This window comes from Chanodichthys erythropterus, chromosome 22 (genome assembly GCF_024489055.1).
Source record: "Chanodichthys erythropterus isolate Z2021 chromosome 22, ASM2448905v1, whole genome shotgun sequence".
Lineage (NCBI taxonomy): Eukaryota > Metazoa > Chordata > Actinopteri > Cypriniformes > Xenocyprididae > Chanodichthys > Chanodichthys erythropterus.
This window is the reverse complement of record NC_090242.1, coordinates 30,534,466-30,548,803: the sequence shown is the minus strand read 5'-3', so window position 1 is coordinate 30,548,803 and position 14,338 is coordinate 30,534,466.

Sequence of the window (14,338 nt, the reverse complement as noted above, 5' to 3'; positions counted from 1 at the left end):
GCTAATATGCTAAGTCAAGCCCTACCTGCCACGTAAGGAGTTTGAAAGTGTAATAACATCTAGACTAGACTATTGTAACTCTTTATATGTTGGTCTGGATAAGTCATCTCTTCAACGCTTACAGTTAGTCCAAAATGCAGCAGCTCGGCTTTTGACTGGGACAAAAAAGTATGAGCACATTACCCCTGTCCTAGCTTCACTACACTGGCTTCCTGTCCGCTTTAGGATTGATTTCAAGATTTTATTGTTTGTTTTTAAGATTTTAAATGGGTTGGCGCCTGAGTACTTATCAGAGCTTTTACATGTCCACGCTCCCGTTAAAGCATTGAGGTCATCCAATCAGGTGCTCCTAAATGTTCCAAGAACTAGGCTAAAAAATAAAGGTTTGTATTTGTCTTATTTGTGTGTGACTCTTTATTTTTATTTTCGGGACATTGTTAAGCACTTTGGACAACCATGGTTGTTTTTAAATGTGCTATATAAATAAATTGAACTGAACTGAACCAAATACCAGTTTGCAATATTAAACAGCATAATGGACTGTTTTTGGACAGCTGAAATACAAAATAAATAACCAACTGCTCTTTTGTTATTTTTAATCATTAAAAATTTCAAGACATTTTTGAATTACACAGAAAAAACTTGTGAAGCTGATGGTTTTTTGAATCTTTCAGATTTTTAAGCTTTCAGATTCCATGGGAAAGGCTTCCATGTCAAATACCATCATTCCATCTTGACCGTCAGGGTTCTCCTTACATTGGACAGAAATCTGAAAGATGCATACAGACTTTGTAGAGATTATCCATAATCCTAAAAATAATTCTGCCTTTATATGATTGATATACCTGAGCTTGACTTAGTTCATCATCCACATCCTCTTCCATCAGGAGAGTGTGTTCTCGAACAAATTTGCTGCAAGTTTTACCCTTATTTAATGAAAAACATTATTACTATCTCCAAGGAAAAGCCATTTTTCTAGTCTATAGTGTATATAAAATACACAAAGTTATAACTCAAATCTTTGAAATTTCTTACAAAATCATTATAGCGTTAGCACTCAATGCTAGTTTTGCCTTACCATTTGTGTTGACAATCTGTGCCAAGCTTATAAAAGATGTCATACAAGAACAATTAATTAATGAAATATTAGAGTTGAACACAGTTTTTGGGAAATGGCTTGGTGGTTTTTTTTTGTGGATTATCTTTCTTCGATCTTCGATTCTTCGCATCAACCGGAAATTAAACCCTTCCGGGTTAAACGAAATGACACATGACTAAATGTTAGCTTATAGGATTTGGGTTGATTTGTACAAATTCACCAGTGAGTTAAAACTTCCACATATTTGAAATAATTTGACGATTTAATTTTTTATCAGCTGCTATACCAAAGATTTTAGAAACAGCAACCGCAAAAAAAGACAAGTGAAATGTATATATATATAGAACTTAAAATACAAAATAGTAGCCCAAAGTGCTTTACATAAAGAAATAATTTAAAAAAACAAACATAAAAGGTACATAAGAAATAAAAGTTAAAAAATTAAACATAATTTAAAAAGAATGACAGTTACATTAAAAGAATACATATAGTCATTGGGCTTATTGTACCTTCAGAGTCTGAAAATGTTACACAGTATGTTATTTCTTCACAGTACATTTGATAAAATGAAATGTCAGTGACAAGTAATAATCATTATGATTACTGTACTTTAAGAAGAAACAGGTTTTTTTTTGTTGTTGTTTTTTTAAATCACGAAAAAAAAAAAAGTTAATTAATTCATTAATTCTTTCATTAAAAAAAAAATGAGCATTTTCCCACTACGTATTTTACTCAAAGATAACATCACATGAATATTGTGAGAAGGGAGGCATTAACTGGGAATATCATGTTCTGTCCCTGGCTTACTGTACCTCTTTCAACAAATAAGGCACCATACATTTTAAATTTATTTAAACAAATAAATAAACTAAGGCTCGTCTCAAGAATTTCAAACTTACCTATTATTTTCAATCTTACATCTGTTGTTGTTTTCTAAATTGCTGTAAAATCATCTTTGTAATACACAATTTAAAACAAAACTGATATTTAATATTCAATCATTTGTATGTTCAAAAAAATAATTTACCTCCCAAAATCACAGAATACATGGATTCACTGGATTTAAAGTAGTAGTCCATCGAGTTGATTTTATATCAAGTCCACATAGTCCAGTATGGTGAAAATGAAATTAAAAATATAATGGAAATTTGTGATATATATATATACACCCTGTATAAAACGATCAAAATGAAGTCTGCAGGACATTCTTCTAGAATGACCTGAAATGCATTGAATGTAGGTCTCCACATCAAAGCAATAATACATTGTACTAATAGCATTTGCCTATTCTTCATGAGAAGGCAGGAAACCAAGTGTTCTCAGAACGTACATATGATGATTCATTACATAAGCAGATCTCATCTTCAAATCATGGTCAGAGGAACCACAGAAACTGCAGATGCTCATAAACACATTACTATTAGACAAATAACAATGATAGGGGAAAACTTACAGAAATTAATGCAATCTTGTCAGTTTCACATTGCCTAGAAACTAAGCAGTCATCAATTCTCAGTTCCGACCCAAGGATCAGAGTTTAAAAATATGAACTACTTACATTAACCTAATTTTACAGTCCTAATCACTATACAAATCTTAAAATAATGTTTGTCGACAACACAATTGATATAATGCTTGACTGAAATCGTTGAAATACACCCCTGAAACTGTGAATGAATTGTTGAGTTCATTTCAACAAATTAGTTGTTCTATTACACAAACCCATTTGAATGATTCAATTAATGAATTAGACATCACTACTTCTGTCATGAACTCTCATGGAGAGCTAGATTATTTTAGCTTATTTTCAGTGAATGCACAGTGAACAATGCTATAGTATGACTTCACAAGACTTGGAATATTACGCATGAGTGATGTACACTATTTTATGGTACTTTTTGATGCTTTTTGAAGTTTAAAATCTTCAGCATGAAAAAAAGAAAAAAGCTATTGCTTTCCTTTTTGTGTTCCATTTTGAAACAGCCAACAAAAATTGCAGGAAGTGGTAAAAACCTTGAAACCGAGCCATCCATTAGCTCAAATGCAACAGTAAAAGAAAAATGAACACAGAGATACAGAAAATAGAAGAATACTAGTTTACACACTACATAAGTGTAGTACTTTGACTAGTTCTTTTTTTTGCCTACTGTAATGCTATCAGAAGTAGCATCTCATCATTACACATGAGCACATTTACCCCGTCTCTTACCACGAGGAAGACATGTAATGATTGTTTTCTACCATTCAAACTGCTGCTGATGCATGCTTGCACTTGGCCTATATGTTTTTTCTTTTTTTCATCATTCACTGTCCAGTTTATTTGCCAAGTAAGGTGCTGATTTTTTGATGGTGCTGCTGTTTTGCACTGCATGTTGTTTTAATCCAAATGCTGGGTTCAGCCTACATGGGTAATTTTATTGGGTTATTTTTATATATTTTGTGTGTGTGTGTGTGTACTATGTGTTTTATTACGTGATATGTGAATGTATAGTATTGTCTGTTAGGATGTATTTTCTATGCCAGTGTCAAGATGAATTTCTCAATTTAAACTAAACTATATTTTTAATCACAGCTGGGTAGTTTTTCTGTAACTCAGCTGCTGGGTCATTTTTACTGTCAATACAATGAGGAACCCCACTGGGTCATTGCACCTAATGTTGTGTAGTCTGTGCCAAACCAATTAAAACCAGATCAAGTTGTCATCGGTCATGAAAAATTCCTGAAAGAAATGATGGTTTTTATTACATTTTAATACTAATTCTATGCTTTTAGACAGTTTGCGATGTAGATTGCACCTTTGCATTTTTAACTACTTCCATTAAATTCATCATTTGATACAATGCACTTATTGTGAACATACATGTTTTTAAGTTGTTCTTATATATCAAATATACTGCATGCAATTAAGTTGGCTTGAAAAAGCCAACTTACTGTTATGCTATTTTCTTGTGAGATTAAAATTTCCAACTCTAACTCCTCCTAGAGCTTTAACTCTACATACTCCAAACTCGGGTCAGACCTTCAGACTGTTCTGACTTAATGTGCTATATCTTTTCTAACTGATCCGACTATGACTATTAAAAATGACTATTAAATCTCGGAAAAATCCTATTGACTTTCATTGATGGAATGTTCAAATGAGCCAAGACTTTCAAATTCCAACTGTCAAAATTCTATTTTAAACTACGGAAGCCCATTAGACTCAAACTCAATTAGACTCAAGTGCCATTCTATGTACTATTTCTTATCCATTGAAACTCATAAACCTATCTATCTATCTATCTATCTATCTATCTATCTATCTATCTATCTATCTATCTATCTATCTATCTATCTATCTATCTATCTATCTATCTATCTATCTATCTATCTATCAATATCTAATATGATCTGTCTCATAGCAACCACCCAAAACAACTTAGCAACCACATAGCAACACCCTAGAAACCACCCAGAGCACCCTAGCAACTGCATAGCAACACCTTAGCAACCACCCAGAGTACCCTAGCTACCGCATAGCAACACCTTAGCAACCACCCCAAGTTCCCTAGCAACCACATAACAACACCCTAGCAATGACCCTGTGTACCCTAGCAACCGTATAGCAACACCCTAGCAACCACCTTGAGTACCCTAGCCTTGAAACTCTATCTATCTATCTACCTGGGTGTGCTCTTTGATACCAATCTTTCATTTGAAAGTCATGTTTCTAGTATCTGTAAAACCGCCTTCTTCCATCTAAAAAATATATCTAAATTACGACATATGCTCTCAATGACAAATGCGGAACAGTTGGTTCATGCATTCATGACCTCAAGACTAGATTATTGTAACGCTCTACTGGGTGGTTGTTCTGCTCGGCTTTTAAACAAACTACAGTTGGTCCAAAATGCGGCAGCTAGAGTTCTTACTAGAACCAGAAAGTATGACCATATTAGCCCAGTTCTGTCAACATTACATTGGCTCCCTATTAAACATCGTATAGATTTTAAAATCTTGCTACTTACTTATAAAGCTCTAAATGGTTTAGCTCCCCAGTACCTAAGTGAGCTCTTAATGCATTATAGTCCTTCACGTTTATTGCGATCTCAGAATTTAGGCCAGTTGATAATACCCAGAATATCAAAATCAACTGAAGGCGGCAGATCATTTTCCTATTTAGCACCTAAACTCTGGAACAATCTTCCTAGCATTGTTCGGGAAGCAGACACACTCTGTCAGTTTAAATCTAGACTAAAAACACATCTCTTTGCTCTTGCATACACATAACACATTATCAATACATTAACATTTTTCAAATCCGTTAAAGGATTGTTACGCTGCAATAATTAGGTCGGCCGGAACCGAGAACATTTCCTATAACACTAGATATACCTGTACATCAGAATAAGAATGGCATCTCCGCTAATATCTGTCTCTCTGCTTATCCTGAGGTTTGCCGGGTGCTGGATCCAGGCCGTATCCAGGTCAGATGGAGAACCTGCGTCTGGACCTGACTACAACGTAGCCCAGGATCCCCGTATCCGCTTACATATATTTATATATAATCGATTTTTAATCTCTATAATAAAAATGTACAATTCAGATTTTGATCTCCATATACATTTACATATATATATCTTCCAAGGGGTTTTTTCCCTCCTAGGACTTTTTTTCCAGTGCCAGCACACTGGGTTTTTCTCCTAGGGGGTTTTTTCCACCCCTGGAAGTCAGCCGACATTGGCTTAATGTAGCACCATCTTGTATATGTTACATATTACCACGCTTGTTTGTACAGTTTTAACCACTTCCATTTTTTTCTGTGCTTCTAATATGTAAAGCTGCTTTGAAACAATTACCAATTGTAAAAGCGCTATATAAATAAATTTTGACTTGACTTTTTTTGACTTTTGATCTATCTATCTATCTATCTATCTATCTATCTATCTATCTATCTATCTATCTATCTATCTATCTATCTATCTATCTATCTATCTATCTATCTATCTATCTATCTATCTATCTATCTATCTATCTATCATCTATCTATCAAAACTACTAAACTAAAACTTTCAAACTTCAAACTTTTAAAACTACTTCAAACTTTCTAGCTAGGCTTTTTCAAGCCAACTTAAAGTTTGTCTTCAAACTTTTTAATCTAGTTACATTTATAATTACACTGTTGACCCTTCCCTTACACCAGTGGTCTCAAACTCTACCTGAGGGCAACAACTCTTCACAGTTTAGCTCCAACTCACACCTGCTTGGAAGTTTCTAGTAATCCTGAAGACGTTAATTAGCTGGATTTGGTGTGTTGATTAAGGTTGGAGCAAAACTGTGCAGGGCTGTGGCCCTCCAGGAAATGTGTTTGAGACCACTGCCTTAGACCTTAACCCACCAAACCTGTCCCTATCCTTACCCTTATGCCATCTCAACAACAGCACAAGTGTTTTGCAATACAACAGGAACACAATAATATATATAATGTTTTATTAGGGGTAAAAGTGCATTTTATTGTTAACAAAAGTTTTTTTTTTATTGGGGAAAAACTGACATCAAAAAAGACATCATCATTTATATCAGTTCCAGTTCCATGAACTTTAGAGTCACCAGATACCCAATTATTACTATTCCCTTTAACACTGCTCCAGGACTGTCCTTCATATTTTCCTTCACTTTGAATTGTTGTTGTTTCTTTAAATAAAAGTGCCATTGAAATACTTTTTCTATTGAACATGGACAACCAAAGTCAGTTCCAAGAATCAGTCTCATCCTGATCTCATTCCATGTTATCTTTGCTCTGAGGCAGGACTTCATAACCTAGAGGTGCTAAATCTTTCAAAATTACATGTAAAAAGTTGCCGAATCCAGAGATAACCAGGGGGTGCATAGTGTAAAAAGCCCTTCAAGCTTTTACTCCCCTGATCGTCCTCATGATGCAGTTGACATCAATTGCACATTAATCGAATTTCTGGCCTTAATCTTCTTCCATGTCGATTACGATGCCTTCATCAATATCTGGCTCAGCTTGAGGTTGGACATGGATGGAGTATGACACATGAAACACTGAAAGCTGAAATTGCACAAGTTTTTTTTAAAAGATGTAATATAAGTCTAAGGTGTCCCCTGAATGTGTCTGTGAAGTTTCAGCTCAAAATACCCCATAGATGTTTTCTTTATTCATTTTTTAACTGCCTATTTTGGGGCATCATTATAAATGAGCCGATTCAGGGTGTGTGGCCCTTTAATTCTGGTGCTCCCCGCCCCTGGAGCTCGCGCTTGCCTTGAACAGTGCATAAACAAAGTTTACACAGCTAATATACACTCAAATGGATCTTTACAAAGTGTTGTCATGCATACGTCGGATTATGTGAGTATTGTATACTGTTATATTGTTTACGTTTGATTCTGAATGGATTTGAGGCTATGCACTGTGGCTAATGGCTAATGCTACACTGTTGGAGAGATTTATAAAGAATGAAGTTGTGTTTATGCATTATACAGACTGCAAGTGTTTAATAATGAAAATAACGACGGCTCTTGTCTCCGTGAATACAGTAAGAAACGATGGTAACTTTAACCACATTTAACAGTACATTAGCAACATGCTAACGAAACATTTAGAAAGACAATTTACAAATATCACTAAAAATATCAAGATATCATGGATCCATGATATTGTCATGATATTGATGATGCCATTTTTCGCTGTTGTTCTTGCTAACCTAGTCTGATGATTCAGCTGTGCACAGTTCCAGACATTCTGCCCTTGTCTAATGCCTTTCATAATGTTGGGAACATGAGCTGGTATATGCAAATATTGGGGGCGTACACCCCGACTGTTACGTAACAGTCGGTGTTATGTTGAGATTCGCCTGTTCTTCGGAGGTCTTTTAAACAAATGAGATTTATATAAGAAGGAGGAAACAATGGAGTTTGAGACTCACTGTATGTCATTTCCATGTACTGAACTCTTGTTATTTGACTATGCCAAGATAAATTAAATTTTTCATTCGAGGGCACCTTTAAACCATTTAGAAAAATTATGATCCAAACTCTCTTCTCATTATCTTTACATTAGGCTCAATTAATGTATTAGCCTCCTCAAATTTGTCTTCAGAACTCTCTTCTTGGTTGTCCACATACTGGGCAGAAACCTTAAAAAAAAAAAAAAAACAGAACCGGGAAAAGTCACTAGTACATACTAAACAAAATTTCATAAAATTTGAGCAAACACAAATTAATTTTAATTAAACATTTGAGTTGGTTATCTGTAGTCCTCAACCTATAACTATAATAACAGAGCAAATAACAGTGATCTAATAATAGTGTAACAGTTTTTCTGTAAAGCTGCTTTGAAATGATGTGTATCGTGAAAAGCGCTATACAAATAAATTTGAATTGAATTAACAGTTGTTAGGGAAGCAGGAAGATGAAGACAGACGAACAGATCAAAATACTCTAAGTTTAATTACAAATATTCAAACAGGCAGACAGGCAGGGTAAACACAACATAGATAAGACAAAGACATGGTGAACAGGAGGAACTAAAATAGCAAACACAACTGAGGATAATTAATAGAACACAGCTGACATGTATGAACTAATAACGATGGTAACCGGGGAGATACACTGTAAAAACGGAAAAATACCGGCAGCTGTGGTTACCAGAACAATACTGAACAAAAATGACATCAAACCGTAAACATACTTACGGAGTTACATGTGAATTTTACATTTTAAATATGTATATTTAACATTGGATTTCAGTACACTGTAAAAAAAATCCCAGTAAAATTTGCGGTAAAATAACATATTTCATTAACTGATATAATGTTAATTTACCAACCTAATGAAGTACTAATATCTGTTTTGCATCTTTATAATACACTGACAGTCACCAAACACAGTGGTGATAAGAATCACATGATGAATCAAAGTTCATCACAAGCAGATTTTCCACAAGCTGAGAAGGACAACACTAATATATAGAAGGTGCACACAGTGTCATTCACACACACACTAAACACCATCATGGTAACATGCATGACATTTTAAAAATGCAATAAACATTAATTTAACGACATTAGATGTAACATAAAACCCTAATGTACATAACTGATTAGAAAAAATGAGAAAAACTAAGAAGAAACAGAGTTATTTCAACAAAAATATATCAAATGTGAAGTGTCACACAGGGAATTGTGGGAATGTCAATTTATGTTTTTTCACTGTAAATTTTACAATGAATTGTTATTTTTCACTTCCAAAAACTGTGAATTTAATGGTATTTTACTGTAAAATTACATTAAATGTAGCGTTAGATCAGTTGTACAGTTATTCACCGTATATAGTACGGAAACTTTCTGTAAACCAATTAACAGTTTTTCACCGCAGCATTTTTACAGTCTTTTACTGTTAAAATCACAGTAATTTTTTTACAGTGTAGGCGAGTGGCGGGAAACAGAATGAACATGTGACAAATGAAAACAAACTGAAAGTCCAATCAAGCTGATACTAACCAGTATACGGAACGTGACAAACAGTAAATGTTTACTAAATAACAGATATTATTTACTTACTCCAGATGAATTTGAATGTTAAAATTGACTTCAGAGTGAATCTCTCCACTGTTTTCTTCTTGTGCCACACTTTATAATACATCCAAAAATGATTTAAAACAGTTAACTAAGAACTTAACTAACAAATTACATTTAGGTATAAAAAACATTAGAAATCTTTATAAGGTCAGAAGATACCGTGATCTTAAATATAAACACTCTGCATACACTTGCTATATGCTTACTGTAATAAGTTATAGAATCAACTTCTGGTAAAAAGTTATAGATTTAAGCTTATTATCTTAGCTGTAAACATTAAAAATGGATGATGACAGTAATGTTTTTCCTTGATTCACATACCATGGCTTCAGTGACGGAGATGTCGAAGAGACAACTAAAACTGTCGTTAAACAGTTATGATGTGTTCAGATCTCAAAAATGGATGTTTCCGACTTTACTCCTCTGTAATTCACATTTATTCTACTTTTACTAATCTGTAGGTTATTGTAATCACTCTAAATCTTGGAAGTCTTCTTGTTTCTGGGTCAACTCATTTCATGTGTGAAATGGCGCCAAATTTGTTAAAAGACGTGATTGTCCTTGCGTGCTTACATCATGTCTGCTATATATGCTACTTCTTCAAGCAATATATTTTATATATAGATCTTGTCTGGCTTTCTTGGTATAGCTAGTGAAATCTGATACATTGTGTGGAAAATGTCCAAAAATGTTATCTTTTTACTTGCCACTACTGCACAAAGGTGGGCATTTGATGGTACAGCCCTAGTGTTGTAATTTTTTGCACATTTTTGCAATTTTTTCCTAACTGTGTACATCATCACGGATCGATTAAGCCCAATATACATTAAAATCCATTGCATTTTACTTCATTGTGGACTTTAACATGCAATTTTCAACCACAGATGTCGGTCGAGAGCTCGAAGAAGGTGTTTGTCTTTGTGACCCATGTGACAATGTGTAAGATTTTCATCTTAATTTGTACATACACTGCTTTCAATGAATGTTCAGCATGCTCTAACAAACCACTATGAGTCTGTGCATTACCTTTCAAGTCCTCGTAGACTTTGGTTAACCTTGTAGACCTCGACTTCATGCACAAAGCACCTGCAACCTTTATTGTGGTGATCAGCAGTATATTGGAGTGGTGTCATTGCCAAAAAAGATGCATAAGTAATTCAATACAGAAATAAAAATGGCAAATCAATAGAAAACTGATTTGTGAAAAGTTTCCTTTGTCACTGCTTGGAAAAGACTGACAGACTTCAGATATATCCCAACCCAATGACCTGGAAACACACAGGACTCCTCCCAAAGATTCAGTAATTCTATGAAGATTTTACTTGCTCCAACAAGCCAACCATTTCCTTTAGAAATTTATAAGAACCAAGAAATTGCACGACATCAGTTCAAATGTCCTAGTTTCATCGAATCATTATAACTTCACTTACTGTATGTTTTTTTTTTTTTTTTTTTTTGTCAAAGTCCCTCTTTTGATCATTTTGTAAGACAGTACAAATTTCTAAGCAACAAATAAACACAAAAGTTACATTTCCCTTTTTAGAAAGCTATTATGGCAATACTAATAGACCAATGGACAGCAAAACACTCATTGTGAAGAAATGTATCTTCTAGAATCTGGCAGTAAGTTTTGGGGGTTCATTTTTAGTCCATCTCCTACCCTGAAGTCCATCTTGCATATATGGAATAAAAATTATCTTCCAAAAGTCACTGCCAGATTCTGGAAGATGAATTCTTCATACAGTGGTACAAGAGGATGTGGTGCTGGTCCTTCAGGAGTCACTTTCAATCTGTCTGTCTATAAAGTCTATAAAAACCCAGTCTTCATGCATTTTACAACACTTCAGCTTGTTGTAAAGTGGGGGTCATTTTTTAGATTCTTTAGCTAAGTCTCTGAGATCCTGACACCTTGCAGTTTTGGAGACTCCAGGTTGCAGTTCTGGAAAATGGTGGCACTGGAGACTAAAGGGTTCCTGATGGTTTCACACTTAATTCTTCACCTTAATTCTTAACTATTTTGCAGTTAACATGTGTCTTTTCTTTTTGTCTGAACCTGCTGACCCAATGAGTGTTTTGCTGCCCATTGGTCATTCCTTAACTTTGCAATTTCTAGTATTGCATTAGTATTACACCCATCTCATGGGCATTTAATAATTTTTGACTTTTCAATCTAAGTTGAATCTCTTTTTTGGCTCATTCTGCCTATAAAAGAAAACCTGCCTAATAATTCTGCACACCTGAATATAAGGCATTTTCCATTCCCAGCCTTCATGAAAAATTATATATCACTTATAAAATATTAAATACAAAATTAATAGTAGTTATTAAGACTGATGTGGTTTGGAATTGGTAAAATGTGCTTGGAAAAAAAAAATATGATCAGAAAATCAGCTAGCCTATAATTTGAACCAAGCAAATTTATTGTTCAAAAATGTTTGATACGCACACAATACCATCCCACTTTACTTATCATACACGTAATTTGTTAGAATACCACAAAAACTAATTAAATTATTACATTGTATACACCTTGTGAAAGACAAATTTGGACACTTTCCATTCCGCGGGAAATGGCTATTAACAGAAGACACGGGTGAAAATGAAATGGCTTTATTTGAAGAATAAAGGGAGCAGAACTTGGGTGTCTTGGAAGCCATTTGTCTTCTTGTCATCATTTGCCATTGCCGGGTCTGACAGAACTTTTCCCCCTAATGGAAGATTTTGTTACTAGTCAAGTTGTAGCATAAGTGAAGTCATAAAATTTGGTACTGTTTTTGAGAAAACTGCTGAAAATTTTTCCTTAATATATAGGGATATAATATATCTCACCTAATCAAGGCAGCTCTATTATCAGGAACTGCCACCTGCAGAAGACAAAACAAGTCTTTTATCATACTAAGTCACTATGTCAAGTTAGAAGTGTTCAAATGTTCAAATTAGAAGTGAAAACAGTAAAGCGTGTTAACATACCAAGTGTGGTTTGTTAATGATGAATGTCTCCTTATCACATATTATCACACCACCATATCCTTTAGGGTTTTCCACACTCTGGATAGGGGTCTAAATATACCATTTTACTTGTTAATAAATAAGGAAGCCTTTGAAAAGACTTTAAACATTTAATATAATGCACAGGGAGTTATTCACAGGCCCGGATTAAGAACACACAGTAGCCTAACTTGGTGCCACAATGTGTTCTATCGCAGGAATAACTAGTATGGTTTCTATAACAACAACAACAACAACACAAATTTTACTAATAAGGGTGTAACGATTGCCAGATCTGATTTATTTTGGTCCCTTTATATTAAGTATTATTAACTACTGTGTACTAAACATTGAAATTAATAATTTGATTTAATGCACATCGTGTACAAAAATGTTTTTACATTGTACTTATTTTTTGATGCAAGTAAACAGTAGTTAAAGACACTTAATATAAAATGGGACAGATTTTTGTAAAATAATGATTTCTGCCACTTTTCTGACTTCATATGAAAACATAAACCATTTCAAAAACAGACACTATACTGTAAAATGAAAAGTACCTTCATTTGACCCTCTTTGGGTTGATGGGGATGACTCAATTTCGAACCCTGAAAACATATGCAAATGATGTTGTATTGAGCAGGACTAACTGCTGAGAGTGTGAATTATAAGGCTTTTAAGACTTGAAAACCCATGTTGGGTTTGTAAAGTAATTATTATTATAATATTATTCAATTTATCATACACGATGGCTATAGCTTGTGGCTCGGGCCTCGTGGGTTTCATTCGGTTTTCAGACCAGAACTTAATCCATTACATCACAAGTTTTACAACAAGCAAGTTTGATACTGCATGTGCTATAAAGTAATATTCAAAATATAAATAATCTCAATACTGTAATATTAAGAAGGCATCACTCAGCCTTGATTTAAGTGGTTAAATCCCTTTGATGATCTTGATGAACAAGTGTCCACGAAACGATAAAAGAAGCCAAAACTTTTGCAACTAATGATAATGACAGTAAAGATTTTGGATGCGTTTAGAGTCTTTAAGTAAAGATTCTAAACGCATAACCACACATGCAACACAAATGCAGTTTACAAAAGCTAATAGCATATAGCAACAGCCTGATTTTTTGGTCATATAACGTAGCACTACGGTCTATGTTACAAACAGTAAATGATTTGGTAATTACTCAATATTATCAATGTCTGCTTTACTAATAATGGAATAATAAAATGGGTTTTGATAGAAAAATTAACAATATTATTTCATCAGCAATATTACGTACCATAACAATTGTGGTTTCATAAATCGAAGAAACCAAGAAAGTGCGCCGTCTAACGAAGGTCCTCCAAATAGCAATAAAAAATCTATACTGATAAAAAATATAGGACTAGCAAATTAAAAATAATAATCGTTACACCACTTTTGTACTAATATTTTTTAATTTTTAAATGAATGTATATATGATAATTATTCCTTGATATAATCATTAGGAGCCACAAACCTTTATTGAAATCTAATATTGTCTAGTATTGTAACAACACCTTTATTACATGTCTATTACAGGTATCATAAATAAATGAATAAATAATCATAAAAGCTGTGTTTAATTTAGTAAAACTTATCTGTGACCCATCTTCTGTGTCTGTCATTTCCAGTCACAGTC